General features: G+C 36.9%; 1 non-coding gene across 1 annotated transcript; it reads right to left on the bottom strand.

The window, feature by feature from the left end:
- Positions 1–6,109: 6,109 nt before the first annotated feature.
- LOC141710251 (small nucleolar RNA R71) lies at positions 6,110–6,216 on the bottom strand. The gene has a single exon (XR_012570781.1). It is a non-coding gene; the product is annotated as a small nucleolar RNA R71 (small nucleolar RNA).
- Between the last annotated feature and the right edge of the window lie 16,745 nt (positions 6,217–22,961).

Genomic DNA, 22,961 nt, shown 5'->3' with positions numbered 1-22,961 from the left:
TTTATCAGGGTCTTGAGCAGCTGAACTTTTAATCATATTACAAGTCTTAGCCTTGGGTGTACTGGACGTCAAACTTTTTGATGCACTACCTCCCATGCTATCTTGGGAAGTACTTCTACAATTCTTGGTAACATGCCCTACCTTGCCACAGTTGTAACAGACGACTCCTGGATTTTCCACCTTACATTCTGATGCATAATGTCCCTTCTGACTACACCTAAAACATTCAGTATTTGCCTTACACCTTCCACCATGCCTCTTCTCACATTGCTTACACTCCAATATAGGCGACTTAACCGAATTGGCCTGATTAGAGCTGGCTGAGGTGTTACTAATCATGTTTAAAGGAATATTTTTCCCTCTAAATTCTTTATTCTTACTCCTCCCAACCTTTGTCTGAGACTTCTGGCTGGATCCTTCTTGACCTGATGCTTTTTCTATATCATCAATCTTTCGCTTCTTATCTTCTTTTTCTTTAGCGGCTAACTTCTGATCAAATTCAATTACTAAGGCGGACTGAACTACAGAAGGATACGTCTTGAGTTGCAATACCACCACTTCACGATGAATTTTAGGATTCAATCCTTGTTGAAACATCCTTGCCTTCTGAGCTTCAGAGCACACATAATCTGGTACAAACCTAGCCAACTCTGTGAACTTAGCCTCATACCTAGCTACACTTCTGTCACCTTGCTTCAATTCTAGAAACTCAATCTCCATTTGATTCCTCACACAGGCAGGAAAATACTTTTCCAAAAATAACTCAGTAAACCTAGCCCATGGAACATGGCCTTCTCCTTCTAACGCCCTGGTTGACTCCCACCAGTAATTCGTTTCATTTTTCAAGAAATAACTTGCATAATCATTTTTAAGATTCTCACTTACTTGAACAAGATTGAAAGCTTTCTCCATCTCTTTTAACCATTCTCCAGCAGCTATTGGATTAGGTTCACCTTTAAACTCTGGAGGGTTAACATTCTGAAAGGATTTGAAACTAGCACTTTGGTTCACTCCTTGATGTTGCTGCTGCAACAGTAGTTGCTGCTGCTGAACCTGTTGGATTAACTGCAACTGTTATTGCTGCTGCTGGCGCAACCAGTTTAGAATTTCATTTATAGCTGGACCCTCCACATAACTACTACTATTTTCTTTAGACTGGGTAGCTTGCTTGGGTGGCATCTTCCTGAAATATATAATGAGTTTATTCAAAACATAACAAAATATTTAACAGAAGGTATCACCGTTTAAATGGTGCACCTGTATAAGGAAAATGCTGCCCAATCACAGTACCCATGTCCTAAATATCGGGGTCCATTTACAAAGAAATCTAGATTAACAGCACTAGCAATCATAGCAACAATGACAGTGACGGAATCAACAACAGTTCAGGAAATCTAAAATACAAAGAAACCAAACACCGTAGCACGACTCGTCAATATAACAACTGACCCACTTCCCATCACTACTCAAGTACAACAGCTAAACTGATCTGATATAAAACAAAAGCTGGCTGGCTATATCAGCCATACACTGTATAGAACAAACCGGTAAATCAAGCCAAGCTTAAGGAACAATGACTCTACTAAGTACCATCATTCATGTTTCAACCAACCCTTCTTCTAAAGATGATTTCTTATCACCCGCAAGTAACCCATCAACCATTGATTTACTTTTCCTGAGGCTATAATTCCATCATTAGGTCCTGAACTCTCGCGGTTACCATTATTCTTAAATGATATCCTGATATAGGACTCTCATTCTTCTCAACAGTCGATCTTACTTACTTTCAATAACGAGGACCATCTAATCGCAGAAATTCATTACCATAGAATGTCCAATGAAATTTTCGGCTCAAGGGAATCGAATAAGAAGAAAAAAATAGTGAAGAAGATGTAGGTATGACTGAGAGCAACCATACAAGTACATAAGATGGCCAATCTTAGTACCGCATAGCTCACAACAGATTCATCGGTGGCGTCCCACCAGACCCTTTTTGTCACATAGACAAATGGTCAACTCACATGCATTATTTTCCCCAATCAACCGATAGAAACTCCGAGAAAAGAAACAGTATTTAAATAGAGATTTATAAATAAAGAGGGAGAAAATCTGATTTATAATTAAACCAGTAGAACCCTAAGTGGTTTACTCCGAGTTCTCAACTTTCTCACAGGAAAAGTAAGCAACTTATATGATAAGAAACAATGACTCTAGAAACAAAATGTGTTTCAAGGAAGAAGTATAAGGGTTCAAAGATACCACCTCCCGTTCTGATCCACATTCACTATAAAACTTGGCCGTCATAGTGGCCACTGACTATTATCGTACTATCCGAACTCATCAAGGTCACACAATCGGGCCAATAACATTCCTTGACATAGAAAAGGCGATATCTAGAAATAACATTGGCGTCTTCTCAACTGACACAACAAGGGCCCGCTCAATGCTGAATCCTCGCAATCAGACTCATTTTCTTGAGGAAAAACTAGAAATCTCGATTGAACATTACTAATAATACATATGTGAAGGAAACGTACTCTAGGTTAGGGCAGTTCCAGTCAATCCTCAATAAACGTCAGGGTTACACTTCGAAAACCCTTGACTAAACTCATAGACTTGCTCCTCTAATTGAGTTGCTGACTCACATCTATATACAAACCTTCCCATACTCTTTTAACATTATTCATAACCTAAATCAGGGACTCAAACCTGTAGCTCTGATATCAACTGTGACGGCCTCAACTCCGGGGTCAGGAGTTGACGTCACCAACAACAATACTAACAATCATAATTCAATCCAAAACATTAATAATACATAACTACGACCCCTTTACCAAGACCTTTTCCAGGTTTAAGTATGACTTAGGTTACAACTATTACAATCCAACTAATTGCAAATAATCTGGACATAACTAACCTAATGCAGCAACTCAACAGACCATCTTTGGTCCAGCACAACTACCTTAGAGGAGCCTGACACGGAAGGCACTGGAATTCTGCCCTGACTACCGCGGAAGAATCTCCTAAACATCTGCAATATATATATATATAAAACATTCTGCAAGGGTGAGCAGTCAATTGCTCAGCAGTACCACTATATGAATAACAAATAAAACTTATGATAAAACAGTGATAGGAACAGAAATTATAGCTCGTGTACAAAAGCAGAGTAAACATTCATAAACTGGATATTCAAAACTAGCATGCTCCGAAAAACAACAATATCAGTCGTGTGCCGTGTATAATTATCAGAATCAAAGCTTAGCATGATATTTCATTTTCAAATCATCTGTCTCAATAAATTGAGTTGTTAATCAATTTCAAAACTGAATCAATCAAATCTATTGGACGTTCAACGGGTGAAGATAGCTGATCAGTCTACCCTCACCGGACAGCGACTAACGGCCATCCAGAATAAAGAATGTGTTTCAGAACTTAGGAAAAGACTAGCTAGGTCTTTCCCCCAACGCTGGACTAATCGGTTAAACAAAATACCCAACCCAATTAGCCACTTACGCCTACTCAATTCCAATAGATCAACTGAATTCCCTTTTTCCTCTTTCCAAAGTTCCACGACATAGGTGGATTAAACATTCCATGACATAGGTGGATTAAAACAGTCTCTTTATCCAGTTTTCAGAATCACTGTCACCTATCTCTTTTAAAACCATTCTATCACAGCACACTATTCAAAAACTTCCTTTCATTTTAATCACATTTAGAGATAGGTGTTTTCAGAAGTTACTTTTCCCAAAAACAGATTTAAAAACAATGATTTATAACTACGGGGGATACGTAATTTAAAACGTTTCTGTTCTATTGCGAGAATAAAACATTTAGCTATTCATACGTACTGAACCATAAAAGAATGGTCAGGGGTACTTGCCTTACAGAGCTTTACAACTATTACTGATCGACCTTGGACTAACTTGGACAATCGGCTTTATCGCCTTACAATCAGACTATCCTGGATCCGACTTCAACGTTCAGGTCCTTCACTTGGAACCTCGCTACGCTTGTCGACTGATCACTAGGTTATCTTTAGTTTGACTTCACTTCTGGAGTCCTTCAACTAGAACCTACAGAGTCGAAATACCCTACGTTAGACGTCTAGGTATGCTTGACATATCCTCGCTAACAACCTACCCATACGGTATCAAATCCTTAATCGTAATATACATATTATAATAACGCACACAACAATTAGGGTTCATGTTTTCAAAAATCGGTTCGGTGTTCATTTTCAAAAAATACGTATACTCATCATTTTATGAAATTAGGGTTATTGGTTTTGGAAAAACAATTTACCACTACATACAATCAGGTTCTGCACAAAATATATGTATATACTTATTTACACTCGCTTGACGTTTCGATAATTATAGGGTATGTCCCGAATTTTCGAATTTAATTTCAAAAAATTCGGGCAACACCTCCTCTGTTTATTGGCCTACCCGTCGACCAACTCGACATCAAATCAACAACAAACAACCCACAATTAATCCAAATACAATTCTCAACCTACGATTCAACCTAATCATAACAATCATAATTACACACATTTCCAAATTTCAACTTAGTTACAATTATTAATTATTATTATTCATATTTTATATTTATTTATTTTAAAATATTAGGACTCAGAATCGCGTCATCACAGTCCACCGTCCGCTCGTAAAAGTCATCGCGGACGGCAGCAAAATTTTGCGGGTACCCGATTAATTCTCGGGTTTCCAACGCAAAACTTCACCGATACAAAATTAATTTCCCGCATGAAATATTTTTATTTTAATATTACGAATAGAAATCATAATTTCCTGCAGAAAATGAAATAATTAAAATAGAAAAATAACATCAGGAACAATCGAACCAAAATAACAAAGCAAAAATCACAGAACCACGCGCCTACGCGCTGCACGACCACCACACCTCTCGGAATTTCCAAGAGGTGGCAATACAAACAACAGCACCAAGCACAACACAACCCCAACTGTGATACATTCATATAAAATACATACACCACAGGAGCAATATGATATAAACCAAATCGGAACCAAGGCGGCAACAGTCGCCGGAAAACAGGAAGAGAGGGGCTGCTCACCGGAGTTATGACGGCACCACCAGGAAGTGCGGCAACCCGCAAAGAAGAAGAACATAGGAGAGTAATCAGGGAAGAAGGGTGAAGAACAAAGAGATTCGAGGGTGAGAGGAGAGAGATCGAAGAAAGATATGGAAGAGAGGGGATGAGAACTCTGTTCTTATCAATTTTAATTATTATTATTTCTTTTCTTTTCTTTGCTGAATAATACAGGAGGTAGCAACACGTGGCAACTTATTTTCTGAGAATCTAACACGTGGCTTGTGAGATAATTACGAGGGTTTTAAGTCCTGGTTTTGCTCCGACGTTCGAAATTATCGGACCGAGGTGCACATAAAATAATCCCCAAAATTTACGAAAATAATCTTAAAATGTCATAAATATCCCAAAGTTTATAAAAACATAAATTTTAAAATTTTAAAGTAAATTCTGAAACAAAATTTATACCCGCTTTTATCGATTTAACGAATCAACGTGCGGGTGAAATTAATCCCAAAAATTCCCAAAATAATTTTAAAATTCCCGGAATATTTCAAACTTAAATAAATATGAGTTTCATAATTTTTGAAGATTTCGGGAATTAAATACAGATTTTACAGATAAATACAATCAGAAAATCATACAGGGTTAAATAATTGATGAAATATTGATTTCTAAATTTTATAAAATCCCAAAAATAAATATTGAGATTATAAATTCATGAAAACAATTTTAGAGACAATCCACATATTTACACAAATAAACTTGTATTAAATCCACTTTTAAAAGTGAAAACAATTTAATACAAGTCCATAATTAATTACGAGGACAACTCAGTACATCAAAAATCACACATACATAATAATAATAAAATAACACATAGTGATAAAAGCCAATACACATATTTTATTTAAATTAATCATTCCATAATTACGCACAAAAATACACGAGTCGTTATATGGTTCGATTGCTACTTGGGAAGATCTTGCTCAAATGTTTCTCACTAAATTCTTCCTTATGGAAAAGACAGCTGCAATCAGGAATGTTCTTACTCAGTTTGCACAACAATCGGGGGAATCTCTATGTGAAGCTTGGGAGCGTTATAAGGAAATGCTGAAAAGGTGTCTGCATCATGGAATGCCTGACTGGATGGTGATAAATTGCTTCTATAATGGGTTGGGAGCACATTCGAGACCTATGCTCGATGCAGCATCAGGTGGAGCTCTATGGGCTAAAAGTTATGAGGAAGCTTATGAGCTGATCGAGATGATGGCTGTGAATAAATATCAGAACCCAACCCAGAGAATGCCACAGGGCATGGTAGCGGGAGTTTTTGAGGTGGATACAGCTACGGCTATCGATGCTCATCTAAAGGCGATAGCTATGAAATCGATTCTCTAGCCAACTATGGAGTTAATCGAATAGCCAGTATTTGTAAGTTGTGTGCAGGTGCGCATGCGACGGAGCATTGTGCTATATCTTGTGAGTCAGCTCAGTTTGTGAGCAACTTTCAGAGGCTGTAGCAACCAGTTCTTGCCATATACCATCTTAACAACCGTAATCATCCGAACTTTAGCTGGAGTAACAATCAGAATGTAATGAAACGGTCATACCAGCAGTTTGGAAATAAACAATGCAAGAGGGAATTCAAAGAAAAGATTATTGCAATCACCTTGAGGTTTGGAAAGGTCGCATACCCTCAAAATCATCAAGACGAAGATTTTGAAAAAAAAAATCTAGAACGCAGGCGCGCGCGCCCGCGCCCTTGCCAATTTCAGAAAGTGAAAAAATTGCTGATTCAGTTGTGAAAAAGGATGGCGAAGCGGAAACGAAGAAAAATTCTGCTAAAAACACTACTTTTGAGCAGAATACAGGAGACAAACAAGTCTATCCTCCACCTCCATATCCTAAAAGGCTTCAGAAGCAGAAGATTGACAAGTAGTTTGCCAAGTTTTTGGAGGTTTTCAAAAAGTTTCCCATTAACATACCTTTTGCGGAAGCTCTAGAACAGATGCCGAGCTATGCTAAGTTCATGAAGGGTATTCTATCTCAGAAGCTTAAACTTGAGGAGTTGGAAATCGTTGCTCTAACGGAAGAGTGGAGTGTTGTGCTGCAACATAAACTTGTTCCTAAACTTAAAGATCCAGTAAGCTTCACGATACCTTGTACTATTGGAAACTAATCTTTTGACAAGTGTTTATGTGACTTGTGAGCTAGCATCAATCTGATGCCCTTATCTGTCTTAAAGAAACTTGGTTTGCCTAAGCCAAAACCGACAAACATGTCCTTACAGTTGGCCGAGCGGACCATCACTTATCCACGAGGTATAGTGGAGGATATCTTGGTCAAGGTGGACAAACTCATCTTCCCTGTTGATTTTATAATTCTGGATTTCAAGGAAGATGAGAAAATTCTCATCATCTTGGGAAGACCATTCTTGGCTACAGGCCGAACTATGATTGATGTGCAAAAAGGAGAGCTTACGATGAAGGTTCAAAATCGGAAGGTCACTTTAAATGTGTTCAAGGAAATAAAGTTACCCACAGATAAAGAGGGGTGCTTTAAAGTAGAGCGGCTCGACTTTGTCATGAATTCAGAGCTTGAGCAGTTTCCAAAGTCAGATACCTTGGAGAGATCCTTAATAGGGGAATCAGTTATTGAAGATGAAGAAGGGGCAGAGAAACTGCAGGTTTTGAATGCACCTCCGTCGAAGAGGAAGTTGGATATGCTATTCAATTATTTTAGGTTAGCAGAGCTGAAAATTTCTCAGGAGCGTCTCGAGCCGTCTATTGAAAAAGCTCCCACGCTTGGGCTCAAACCGCTTCCAGATTATTTGACATATGTATTTTTAGGTGCACCCCCTGACAAGGGGTTGGAATATATCTATGATAATCTAAAGGGTGACCGGCCGGTTCCTCCCGTGCTTACGGAGGGTCCCTCTTGTGCACCACATACAGTTGATAGGTTTGGTCTTGGTGATGTGCAGTATAGAAGATTGATTCGGCGTATTAGGCCATGCATGACATCCACCGACATTTTGCTGAAGATTTGACACACGCTCTCGGTACTATTTTCTGAGACACTGGTGTCGAGGTTGATTGGCCACCTGATCCTCCACCCGAAGAGGGTGATCCTCCCGCTAACTAGTTATGCCTTGTATCCTTATTATTACCTTCAATGAGGACATTGAAAATTTTAAGTTTGGGGATGATAATGTAAGAATTAGTAGTTTATGTGCATCCATATAGATTCATATTGCATTTTTATTTATAGTTTATTTGTAGTTTCATTCATATGTTTGCATGATTTGTTATGTGTTTTTTTTGTTTGCATATTTTGTCATATTATATCCCTAAATAAAATTAATTGGCCCTTGTAAGGCATATGTCATAGCCTATTTGTATATTCGAGGATTTAACTCAACTCAAATAAGAATGTAATAAGTAAATAGTGGATCTACCGTCAAAGAGATCTCGCAAAGTAATATATGTCAAAGGATTCAGAAACAAGGTTCATCTACAGACTTGAGAAATTAATTTACTGGAAGAAGCTCAAGAAATTGATCAAGCCTTAGTGATACAAATCAAGATTGTGGATTTAATCAAGTGACAGAGATCTCGTCAGGGTATCAGAGAATTACAAGGATTTAATCTGAAGAAAATGAAGTTGTCAAAGTCAAGACATGAAGAAACGTCACGGAAGTTAGTCACTCATGAACCAGACAGTACATCGAGTTTCAACATTGAAGTGGTGGAATTGATTCATAATTTTCAGTGATTTTCAGAAGATTTGTAGAAGAATGGTTGCTGCTCAAGATTAGTATTAATTCTCTATTAATTAATTAAGTCATATAATTTAATTAAGAAAATAAATTATATCTGCAAAGATTAATTTATTGATTAATTGAATTAATTGATTAATTAATTCTGAATTAATATTAAGGATTTTCAGAATATTAATTGGATTAAAATCTGTTTTAAATTCAACAAGACAACCGTTTGTATTAGTATGACAATCGGTATGACAATCAATAGTCATACCGAAAGTCATGCTAGTACAAATAATTGTCTTCCCGAAAGTTACACTGGGAGGAGATAGTCTTGCTAGTTTATTTTGATAGTCATACCGAAAGTCTCTCCAGTTCAAAGGATAGTCTTGCTAGCTATTGGGATTGTCTTGCTAGTTCAAAAGGATAGTCTCACTGAATGTCCTAGCAGCTAAAAGGATTGTCATGTCAGCTCTATTCTAGCCTGTTGATTTGTTAAAAAGGAAAGCAGCAGAACATAAGTAAAACAATCAACATAAAACACAACTCAAGAACAAAGCAGCCGCCTCTGAAACATTATATCTTCTCTGCTAAATTCAAGATCAAATTTCTAGTTTGCAAAGTTAAATCCAATCAACTAGAAATTATTCTCCTGTTCTTGTGTAACAATCTAGCGGATCAAAATCCCTAGAACTTAATCTCAAATCGCGTTTAGCATTTGATTCTAATTATTGCAAAAATAGAAAAAGTTCATGTCGAATTTATTCTAAATTTGTGATAATTAATTTGAGATTAATTCCTTGTAATCGATACAATTGTTGTAACACCTTTCAAGTTTAATAATATTTTTATTTAACTTGAATTTTGTTTCACATTTTTATTCCGCATTTAATTCGATTATTCGATACTGTTTGTATTCAACCCCCCTTCTACAAACACATTGGGACCTAACAATTGGTATCATAGCCTTCTGATTAACGAACAAATCAAGATCCTAGACTTTTGTGATTTTTAAACTCCTTGAATTTTTATTTATATAAAAATTCATAATGACTTTACAAAAAGTTGGAACCGTTAAAATTCCACTATTTGATAAAGAAAATTATATCATGTGGAAGAAGAAGATGCTCTTGTTTTTACAAGTTGCAAATCCCAAATATCTGAACTTGTTAAAGAAGGGTCCAACAACTCCAATGGTTATTGAACCAGAGGTGATAGTAGATGATGTTGTGATTACCAAAGCTAGAACCTATCCAAAAGAGCCTGAGGATTTTTCTCCTGCTGAAAAAGAAGAAGCCTCCTTGGATGCCAACCTTCAGTTAATTTTAGTTGATTCCCTCGATCCCTTGATGAACAGACATGTGATGAACTGTAAAAATTCCAAACACATCTGGGAAACTATTGAGGTGATTAATGAAGGTACAGAGGAAGTTAGGGAGAACAAGTTGGAGATCCTAACCTCTGAGTATGAACATTTTAAATCCAATCCAGGAGAAGAAATTACTGAAGTGTTTGAGAGGTACAATGCGTTGATCAACAACCTGAACATAAATGGAAAATATTATTCAATCAGGGAGGTCAACAAAAAGTTCCTTTTAACACTGTCAATTCATCTTGAACATAGAATCACTGCCATTAGAGAAGCTAGAGATCTGAGTGAGATTTCTTTGGATAGACTCTATGGTGTGTTAAAAACCTATGAGTTGGAGCAGATTCAGCAGAAGGAAGTCTATGGGAAAGATAGAATGGTCAGCACATCTACTGCTCTTGTAGCTGAAGGTCAACAACAACAACAATCTCAACAGTCGGAAAGAATGGTACAGTATTCGAAGGCTAAGGAAAATATATTAGTAGCAGAATATGATCCTCCTACTACAAATCAATCCAGTGATGATTTTTATTCCTTGGAAGAGCTGGAGCAATTGGAAGATGAGTCAATGGCCCAAATTGTCAAGAGATTCTCCAATGTCAGATTCAAGAGAAATCCCAAGTTCAAGTACAAGTCCAACTACAACAAATTCCAGAAAGGTGGATCTTCTTCCTCTAACACCAGCAGTGGTGGATACAAAACAGGGATGGTTGATCGGAGCACCATCAGATGCTATAACTGCAATGAGTTGGGACACTTTGCCACAGAATGTAGGAAGCCAAAGCAAGTAAGGAAGAACTCTTATGATTCAAATTAGAAGAGTAACTCTGAAAGGGCTTATCTGGCAAAGGGAAGAAGCTGGGATGATACTGACAGTGAAGATGAAGAAGAAGGGAATCTTGCTCTTATGGCTATTGATGGAAAAGCTTCATCATCAAGAAAAGAGGTAAAATATGCTGATGCTGAATTAGTTTATCATCTAGGAGGTAACTTAAATTGTGCTCGTCGTGATAATGAACTGTTAAGTTTACAGATCAAAGGCCTTGAGAAAGAGGTCAATGCATTAAGACTTGTGCACATTAATCAAGACAAGTTAAAAGAACAAGTGTCTTTTCTAGAGAATAGAGTTGACTGTTATAGGAAACTCGAAACTATTCTCAAAGACAAGATCACCGGTCTTGAGACTAAGGTTAGAGCCTACTTCAATTCTTGTTCGAAGGCTAAAGAGTTCTACAGTAAGCAAGTTGTTAATCAAACATCTGAAATAGGTTATGATTACAATGTTGCTATTGGAGAATTAGGCATAAACTCCCCTCCTCATGTCTATGCTAAAGGGAGGGAAGTACCACATGTGCTTAAAGGTGTTGATGAACCCCTCTATAAAGCATCAATTGCTGAACCATTTGATGCGACCTCTTCTGTTATTCAAGAAGAAATACGTGCTGAAGATCTTGCTAATGAGAAGGTTGTTTCCAAGTCAAGTGTGTCGAAAGTTCCAGTCAAAGTTGTGAAAGCAAATGAGACTAACTCAGACACACATGAGTTGGATAACAAAAATTCTATGTCTACCATGCATAAATTGCCTGCTGTTAATATCTCTCATAAAGCATGTGGTGTTTCTAATTGTATGTCTTGTGCTTTTAATATGATGTATGCTTATTTTAATGGTAAGCATGTTTCTAATGATAAGACTACTCCTCGTCAGCATGTGAATAACAAGAAGCATGATAGGTCTAAGACTGCTAGTCCTTCTAAGGCTAGAAAGGAGACATTTGTGCCTAAGCCTAAACAGAAATTTGTTAAGGCTGTTTATAAGGTCAAATGTTCAGTCATTGAGAAAGTTGAGACCATTAAAGTTAAAAATGTTGTTTTGCCTGACAAAGGACAATTCTACAAGTATGTTGGGCCCAACCAAGTTTGGGTTCCGAAGAAGGTCTAATCCATTTGTAGTACAGGGCATTAAACAGGTGTAACCGATAGTGCGGATTCTTGACAGTGGATCATCAAGACATATGACCGGAGATAGAGCCCTGCTATCAAATATGGTTGAGAAAGCTGGCCCCATGGTTACCTTTGGAGATAACAACAAAGGTTTATCTGAGGGATATGGCTGTTTGCAAGCTGGGAATGTTATCATTGTAAATTTGTATATTGTGCTAGGTTATTATCAGGAAGCAGTATCTAACATATAGCACCAGTGACGAGACTTGAGAATATTACGACATATCAGGCACCTGCTGCACATTACACTTGGAATTTGACTGTAGTAAGATGTGTACAAGTGTACACCTGGTTGGTGAGTCAAAAGAGGAAGTTAATGCACCACAGTTCATGGACTTTGTAATTACAGATTTATTGGACTATGCAATCTCTTCTTCACAATCTCACTTCAGGTTGGTATGAACTAGTGTACTGCTGAAGCAATCGTCATATTAATAACTCTCTTATCACTAGGCACAATCATATTGTTTTACATGTGCAGTGAGTTTTAGGAGATAATCAAACTTCTTTCTACATTAGTGATTTCTTATTTCATGTAAAATCTTTTGAAATCACTATTGTACATCATTTCTCTCAAAAGATTAAATGTATAATTTTCATTCATTATAGATCTTAAGTATATTTTATCTCTCTCTATTGCCATATGTTCTGTGATACAGGTTCAGTCTCCAATGACTTTCTTTCATTGACAGCCATGAGGTTGAAAACCCACAACATCTATCCCAGACTGTAAAGACAAACACAGAAACAGAACCAACCAACACTCTCTTACCACTAAATGTAGTATGAATGAGCGTGAGGGAGATAGTGCCTTAGTGCACCACATAAGGAAGGTTCTGTAGTCAACCCAGTAGCTCTGTCTCCTACATAGATGAGTAGTATTTAAACCGAGACAACTGCTAGCCCCGTTACATCTTCTTAAAAAGATGTAATGGCTGAAAAGGCACATAAACAGTTACTAGATTCATTCTCTCAACAGGGTGCGTCTATTGAAATTTGCCTATCGGCAGGGTATCCGATGTAGTGTCACCACTTCAAACATAAACAATTCTTGATGCACAAGGAGAGGTTACACACACAAAGGATGAGTTGACGGAAACCAGAGTTTCGACCATTTTAAGGTCAGATTCGATTGTTCAAGGTTCGTTAATGGACCAATTGCCTTTACCGGTGTTAGGAGAGGATACAGATCCAAAAGCGATATGTCAGTGGTCAGTGTCTACCTCCCCAGGCTTAAATCCCCTGGATGCATATGCGGATAGTGGAGCTAACATAGGCGCAGATCGGCAACTTGTTGACAATGATTCAGCTATTACCTGATGAGTCACAAGGAAATGTCTTCACAGACATTAGAAGGGAACTTTGATCTGTATGCTAAATTCGTTGGATCATTGTTTACCTTCCCAGAATTCAAATCTGGAACCCTAAAAGGGAAACTAGCAACTTGTAGATTATGACTCAGATTCATCTGACGAGTTTAACAAGGATGGGGATTTGCGAACTCCCATTGCACCACCTGTGATATAATAACCCCAATTTTTGGAATTTTTGAAAGCCTGATGAATAGTAACTTTTGCTGATGATGCTGATTAAGGAAAATTATCAGACCACACTATATATGAGTACTGTTATGGAAATTCTAAGATCGTATTAGTACTCCATAAAGTAAATAAGTGTATGTAAAGATCGTCAGAATCCAAATCCGAACACTTTGATTTTTTCCCGAAAATCGACCAGATACCGAAAGAATTGAGTATAAGGTGACAGGATAAAAAGGATTTAAATTCAAGGATTTTAAGAGGGGATCATAAAAAGGAATATAAAATATTGAGAAAGGTTTAGGGGAACCTAAGTAATAAGATCCCGGATATGATCCCTCAAACGACGAACGAAAACAAAAGATAAGCAAACCGTATAATAGATCAGCGGTCATTAGCCAAGTAATTAAGGGATTAATAAAAAAGGTAGTGGATGATGATGTCATCACATGACACAAGCTTGCTTGCATAAGCATGACAAAGGAGTTTTGTTTTTTGGGTGATTTTGGGCCATACAAAATTAACCATGGTAAAAAGGTTAAAACAAATTTCAAGACAAAAGAAGAATCAACCAAGCAAATAACATAAATCAAAAAGAGAAGAGTTGACTTTGCAAGAAGAAGCTCTCGGCCAAAATAAACACAGCAACTTCAAACTGCCATATCTCCTTCAATACTCACTCAAATGTTGTGTTCTATAGCTCGTTGGAAAGGTATTGAGATGGCCTACAACTCTTGTTCACAAGTCTCGTCCAAATAAGCAAGGTAAGACCCTCATTCTTACAGTTCTTTCAATCGGACTTTTAGAAACTTCAAAACCTAACTTTGTGTTCTTGATTTCTTTGGAAAGATCAAGCTTGTAGGAGGTTAGATTAAGACTCCCTAAGGCTTCCTAGAAACTTAACACCTACCAAGGAAGGTATCAACTTCAAAACCTAGCTTTGATTTTATGATTCCATTAAGGTTTATTGAAGCATTGTTAGTATTAAGGTTTGATCTTTGATTATAAGTAGTTTTGGTGGATTTATATTGGTTTTGAATATTGGGTCTTTGATTGGTTGGATAAATTGGTAAAACTTGGAGTTGGGGACTGAGTTTGTAGTATTATGGTTGAATATTGTTGTATTGGTAGTTGTGAGTGAATTGATGATAATTTAGATTGTTAATTAAATTGAAAATCGTGTAAACATAAACGTCATAATGCCCGATTTTTCTTAACTGTTCTGTTCTTAACTTTCGGACCCGTGAACTCACTGAAAGATTCTAACCTTTGCCATTTTTAGATAGTTCATGTTATGAGCTTCGTTTTGATATGTGGTTCGCTTGAATCCGATGTACGGTTTAGGAGAAACGACCGTTTTAAGTAACGGCGTTTCGCGAACGAACCATTACCCCTCGCCTTACTTTAAAACCTTGGTTAAGGCCCTTAAATGACTAATTGTAGTATGAAACAATTATTTAAAGTGGGTTAGGCAGTTGGTAGGGGACTCGCGAAAGAATCGCCTTAAAACCCTTAATGGTTAATTTATTAAAAATGGTGGAGCCGAGGATACTCGAGCGACTTAAGTGAATCGTTAAGCGCAAAAGCGAACGTTAGGGTCTAATTGGTTAAAGTATAGATTCATAAGCGACTTTGGTTTAATTCCAACTTATATATTGTTTATAGGTTACTAGACTCGTCCCAACCCTTTTATCACCCTCAGTCGCTCAGGCAAGTTTTCTACCCGTTATACTATTGTTGTGATGTAAATATATGTATATGCATTATCTTGTGATAAGTGCATGATTGTTATTAGCAAATTTTGCGATATATTGGAGCATGCTGATATGGTATATATGCATGTCTGTTTCGTAATCTTGATATCTAATTGTTGATTCAATTGCTTATAAGTTGCATAATACCTATGCTAGAGATAAGCAGTAGTTGCGTATACCCTTAGTATACGGGACCCAAAGGTGATCATATTTTCTAAACCGGGAGACGATGTTCCCCAGTATATTGTATATATATATATATATTTATATATATAAATAGATTTCAAAACTATTATTCGAATAAGGTTTATTCGATAACTTTATTTCACTTAATGAATATTATTTTAAATATTCATTCGAGGACTTATAACTCCGCTTATTTTATTTAATGAATATTGTTCTGAATATTCATTCGAGGACTTATGACTCCGCTTATTTTATTTAATGAATATTGTTTTGAATATTCATTCAAGGACTTATGACTCCACTTATTTTATTAAATAATATTCTTTATTTTATTAAAGAATAATGTTTCGATAATCAAACTTATTTTCGATTATTCAAATAAAGATCGTACTTTCGTATAAGTATATCTTTGGTTATTTATTATTCATTTCAAGTATGAGTTTTAAAACTTCTACTTCAATTATTTTTATAAAGATTATTCTTCATGGGAATATTATTTAAATAATAATATTCAGATATTTTCTAATATATTGGGACTGATTTATTTTATTAAATCAGCATTACTCCAAATATTCTTAAAAATGTTTTCGAGTCTTCAAAATAATTTTAAAAGTTAGGGCGGATCCCAAAACTCATTTTTATATTTAAGATCCTCCTTTCGAAGGGGATTTAAATACTCGCTCAAAACCTGAGGGATCCGGCTCTGTGGTGTGTTTTATATTCGCAACAAGGTTGCTGTTTTGATAAAAGAGTTTTTGATTACTTACCCAACACTTGGGAAGTAAAATTCTTAGAACAAGTTAATCCATTAACAGGCACCGCCTGGGAAATATCGGTAAGTTTTCCTTTCCAACTAGATACGACTTCTTGGTGGAGCCGTATCAACAAGTTTCTACTTGGGGAAAGGGGGGACAAACTTTACATTTCAGAGTCATGGATTTCATCTGAGCTAGGAGTGGCGTAAGTGGTCGAGTGGCGCCGGCCCAGCCTTATTATATTGGCCCCAATGGCCTGGAAGTTCCGCTAAGACGGTCCATTCCTTAGGAGTCCAGTGTTCGGTTGACAAGTAAATCCGACAGGTTCTCCTCTACATGTAGAAAATGGTGGGGTTGCACTACTGCGACTGATCATCGTGAGTGGTCTTCCTGGCGCGGCAAACTCCCGTAATGAGTTCATCATCCAATTGGATATTTCTGCAACACTACCCAGAGCACTTCGATAGAAAGGCTACGGCTGGGCGATTGTTAAGTGTTGGCAGGGTCGAGTTTTCAAAATGATGTTTTTCATCAAATGAAGTATCTCGTAACTTCATTTAATTCTGATGATATTTCAAAGATTAATTCTATACAAGTTTTGTCGTGTAGCTTCATCTATGGGATGAACTAATTATAACTTGAATGGTGGTAGTTCAAGTAGTATTCGGAAAAGATATAAGTATATTGGAGTATCTTGTAACTTCATCTTTTCAACTTATACCTGGTTAATGATTATTTTATGCATGACAAAGATTTTCACAAAAGCGTTGAGACAAGGTTAGATATATGAGATCACCTTATAACGATATTTGTATACAGTTATAAACTGGAACTCTGTGTATATTATACATGGAAGAGGATTTAAAAATGCTGAAAAGTATATATATATATATACTAAATATTTTGTGACTTGGTCGCATTAAGAGATCAAACTTGGTTAATTTCTGCTTGACCAAGACTTTCATGAGTACTATGAGAATGCTCATGTATTGTTAATTATTATACATATTATTTCGGTGGGCTTGTTGCTCACCCTTGCTTTCTTATTTCATCACACAACATCAGATAGACAAGATGACCAGGACCAAGCTCCCAATTCGCGAGCGGATAGGAAACGTTCCGCAGTTTCCTATAGGCGTTGATGTCGCTGTAGCTGAGGTAGGAACTACCAATAGGCTAGGATTTCAACTTTTGATGTACCAGACTTATGTATCTTTATCAATTGTAATAATGGCAAAGAAATGTAAATTTATTCAGAAACCCTTTTAAGGTGTAATGGCATATAATTTTGGAATAAAATGACTTGTGTTATTTTTGGATATTCATCTCTGAGACTATAACTTGTGGTGTGTGTGTTTATTGTGGGGTCACAGTACAGAGTAGTTGATTGTTTATTAAGATTGGATGTTATTAAGGGAAATGGAACTCGTGACAACCTGGATCCCCGACCCCGGATTTGGGGGTGTTACAGAAATGGTATCAGAGCTAAGCGTTATAAACCTCAGAGATGATGTGACGTTAAAATAATAAGTTCACTAATATAATAAGAACTCTTGCCAAGTTCATAGTCAGACTACCTAACGTAGTACTAACAGTTAAAACCCTTATGGGAACCCTTATAAATATCGTGATAGAAGCGTAGTTCGTTATCGTATATGGTAGCGGGACTCTGAATCCTGAGGTTGAGGAGCAACAACGCGATGATGTTTTATTACTTATTGGAGATCAGATTGTGGATCCGATAGAGCGTCCTAACACAGGACCGGATGATGTTCATATTGAGAATGTAGCGGTTGAGGATGTTGTCCTAGAAGGGATTGTTGCTGAGGAGGATCCCGTGGGGGATCCTGAAAAGAATGAATAAAGGACCACTGAGGAATTGATAACCATGGTTAGGGCGACTACCAGAGGTAGGATTGGCCGGTCACTACCGGAGGTTCGTTCAAGTTTATAAAGATAATAGCCCCTTTAACGCGGCTTACTCGTAAGACTGAAAAGGGAAGGAGTATAAAGGGATATAAAAGATAATAGAGTTTGAGGAATGATAAGGGAGTTGGGTATGAGGAAACCCTAAAGACTCGTAGCAATAGAAATAGAAAAGTATGTATTTGTCAGGATGAGGGTGATTCACCATAAGTTAAAGTTGATGGTTGAAGGCATAAGAGATACATATATTTTATCCCCTGTAAGTTGGGAGGATTCGAGGAAACCTTGAGATAGTTCGAAGGATAAATAATGAGACGCGGATAGACTGAGGAGACAAGAAAGTAAGAAATTAGGAAAATTGGATGAAGGAAGTGACCTTCAAGAATGTGAAGTGTAAGACCGGTGGCATGATACCCAGAAAGGGAGACGCCAGGTATGAAAGATATCCCAACATTGAGATGACTGTTGAGATAAACAAAAAAAGTAAATGAGGAATTATTATGAAGAAGTTCACGTTGAACATGACCAATATCTTCCAAAACATCCCTGTTATCATTTCCAAATCATGAAAGAAAAGTGGATAACCGTTATTGTCTTTTGGAGGCCATATGGATTGACCTTATTTTGGATAAGGATATTATTATGAAATTTGGTATAGAATATTAAGGTGGAAATGATTGAATAAGATACCCTTCTCAGGGATATATGACTTGATTTACCCATGGAAGGATGCGAGTACCTTTTTAAAGGAGGAATTAAGGATATAACCTCGATAACTTGAGATGAACCATAGGGGAATGCATGAAGGTTGGCATTTCACCCTTAATAGGGATAGTATGAGTTTTGACAGTATGAATTGGAAAGGATTAAGGTAACAACAACCTTTAAGGATCAGTGGGGAAATTTTTCAGAAGTATATAGACAATGATTCTGGTATTAGTAAATGGTATCTTGATATGCCCTGAGCCTAGGGTGTACCTAATGAAGGATTTAAGGATAACCTTAGAGGTTTTACAAGGAGAAAGGTAGTATTCAAAGTTCTCAAGAAAATAAATTTTGATAAAGGAAATATGACGTAATTATAATAATGCAAGGTGGGGCACGTATTGAACGATAAGAAAGTATAGATCGACCCAATGAGGGTCGAGATTGGTGAAAACAAGAAGGAACCAAGATAAGAGACGTCCTAAGTATGATCGAGAGTCAGCCGTGATAATGTTCACATATAAAGACTAAGGCAATGACTTATGGAAAAATGGTGATTTTTTTTTCTTTTCTCACCAGGTCTTAAGAAAAGCATTTTCACATAAGCAGTGATTGAAATGAGGTAGAAAATTTAGTTGGAGGTGGTTAAAATGAGATTGATTGTAAGGAAATTTTACTATCAGGAAAGTGCAAAGAGATGGCCGACACTTTAAGTATAAGAGGACAATTATAGGCGCTCGTGCCAGAGGAATACAGTGATGATGGTTAAAGCTATGAAGGTTGTATTATGGTTTGGAATATTGACATTCCTTTGGATGACTGTGCAATACCCAACCGTAATAGTAGTTTGGTAAAGGTTTAATTCGTGTAATCGCCATGAGCGGGCTATCTATCTTAGAAGGTACTATCTTGAGATAAGCCAGGACCATGTTTCAAGAAGGACTAAACGAACCTTTGAGTTAAGTCTTCTATTGAAGGCATATGATTAAGAATGGTATTAACCTGCTATCGTTGCTTTGATTAAAACTCTTCTGCAATTTTATCTGCTTCATGTCATGAATGTACGTCAAGATCTGGAGTGTTCTTCATGAATTATGAATGGTGATTATGTTAACTCCTTAGAAGAACTCGATAAGGTAAGTATGGACTTTGTGTGGTTAGATATAAAGATTTCATGGAAAACGAATGACTATAGTAGGTCCGTGGTGGACTATAGTAATGCATCAACGATTCTTTGAATAATGAGCCGATTACAGCCGTGAGAGTTGTATTGTAATGGATGTTGAGATTGAGTACCACTAATCGGGTTGTGGTAATGTATAAGTTGTTATTGATAGACTATTTAAGTCGATTATCTACCAATTGAATATTCATTCCTTCTTATCAAATAGAGGGTCGTATTACTATACGAGGAAGGTTGCGATGTAAACATAGAATTCTAATAACGATGATGTCTAGAATGAAATCCCAGATTCGATTTTCGATGTCGAGGAAGTTCCAAAGGTGATTGTTTATAAGCTCGTGCAAGAGCATGGGTCCATAGAATGATGGACGGAATAGCAAAAATATTTAGGCATGTGAAATGCGATGCTATATTACTTGATATTGATATATATACATATATGTTTTGTTCTCCTATGACAAACCTCTATAGTTCAGAGGTAGATTCCAAGCCAGATATTTTATGGCAGTATTTTTATATATATACGATTCTCTTCAATTCGTTCTTTTCTCTCCTTTTCATTTCATGTAAGCTGAGAAGAACAACCCCTCCAGAAGGGGAGGTATTTCCGAATGACTATCTATCTGTGTGATAGAAGCCTAGTAGGATACCACATGTTGTTTAATTGCTTGTCAAGTACTAAAGGCTGGCCACCTTCTGTACTAACTATGCAATGGAACAAGTGTTCATGATCATAGTGATCTCTCAATAAATTCCTTTACTTCTATATGATTGATCAAGCTTCCAAAGATAGAAGCAGCTAGAAAATGAGTACTGCAAGTGTGTTGTCTCAAAAATCGAAACATGTTCGTGATACTAAGGTTGACGCGGTTAGTAAAAGGTTATAGAATACTAACGAACAAAAGTGTATCCAGCATAGTATTATGTACGGAAGATAGTAATGACTATGAACAAGAAAAGAAGGAGTATTGAGAATCAAAAGCTATAGTGCTAGAAGCTATTATGAGAGTCTGTGTAATAGACTTGAAAGAATTTGGAATGATCATTTATCGCGGATTGAGTTTTCTTACGAAAATAGATCATATGTCATTATCAAGGTGTCGCCTTATGAGATCCTTGATGGAAGACAATGTCGATCTCCCTTATGTTAGGATGAAGTTGTAGAGCGCAAGATGCTCGGACCCGCAGTAGTCCAAAGGACCAAGGATAGAATAGATCTAATCAGAGGACGGCTGGTAGTAGCCCAAGATGGACACACGAAGTATGTTGATTTGACACGAAATGACAAAGAGTAGGAAGTAAGGGACCTAGTGATGTTATAGGTATTCCCTTGGAAAGCATGGATAAGGTTCAAAAAGAAAGGAAAGCTAAGCCTACGAATTGTTGGACCCTTTGAAGTATTAAGACGTATTGGGAAGTTAGCATATGAGCTAGCCCTACCCCCGAACATGTAGCAAGTTCATAACGTGTTCCACGTATCAATGTTAAGGAAGTGTAATCCGGATGCCAGACAAATAGGGGCATATAAGCGCATAGACATGCAACCAGACGTAACCTATATGGAGCAACCAGGAAGGGATATAGATCAAAAAGGGACAAGTGCTTAGGAGAAGGGTTATCAAACTAGCCAGAGTTGGTGGTAGAACCACAATGTGGGAAAATTGACTTGAGAGTTAGAAAGTGCAATGCTAAGAAAGTATCCCTATTCATTTTTATCTGATTCCGGGACGGAATCTTTTTAAGAAGGGGAGACTGTAATAACCCCAATTTTTGGAATTTTTGAAATCCTGATGAATAGTAACTTTTGCTGATGATGCTGATTAAGGAAAATTATCAGACCACACTATATAGGAGTATTGTTATGGAAATTCTAAGATCGTATTAGTACTCCATAAAGTAAATAAGTGTATGTAAAGATCGTCAGAATCCAAATCCGAACACTTTGATTTTTTCCCGAAAATCGACCAGATACCGAAAGAATTGAGTATAAGGTGACAGGATAAAAAGGATTTAAATTCAAGGATTTTAAGAGGGGATCATAAAAAGGAATATAAAATATTGAGAAAGGTTTAGGGGAACCCAAGTAATAAGATCCCGGATATTATCCCTCAAACGACGAACGAAAACAAAAGATAAGCAAACCGTATAACAGATCAGCGGTCATTAGCCAAGTAATTAAGGGATTAATCAAAAAGGTAGTGGATGATGATATCATCACATGACACAAGCTTGCTTGCATAAGCATGACAAAGGAGTTTTGTTTGTTGGGTGATTTTGGGCCATACAAAATTAACCATGGTAAAAAGGTTAAAACAAATTTCAAGACAAAAATAAGAATCAACCAAGCAAATAACATAAATCAAAAAGAGAAGAGTTGACTTTGCAAGAAGAAGCTCTCGGCCAAAATAAACACAGTAACTTCAAACTGCCATATCTCCTTCAATACTCACTCAAATGTTGTGTTCTATAGCTCGTTGGAAAGGTATTGAGATGGCCTACAACTCTTGTTCACAAGTATCGTCCAAATCAGCATGGTAAGACCCTCATTTTTACAGTTCTTTCAATCGGACTTTTAGAAACTTCAAAACCTAACTTTGTGTTCTTGATTTCTTTGGAAAGATCAAGCTTGTAGGAGGTTAGATTAAGGCTCCCTAAGGCTTCCTAGAAACTTAACACCTATCAAGGAACGTATCAACTTCAA

The sequence above is a fragment of the Apium graveolens genome, chromosome 2, assembly GCF_009905375.1.
Source record: "Apium graveolens cultivar Ventura chromosome 2, ASM990537v1, whole genome shotgun sequence".
NCBI lineage: Eukaryota > Viridiplantae > Streptophyta > Magnoliopsida > Apiales > Apiaceae > Apium > Apium graveolens.
Note: the sequence above shows the minus strand (reverse complement) of the source record. Positions and strands in the feature narration are given on the sequence as shown.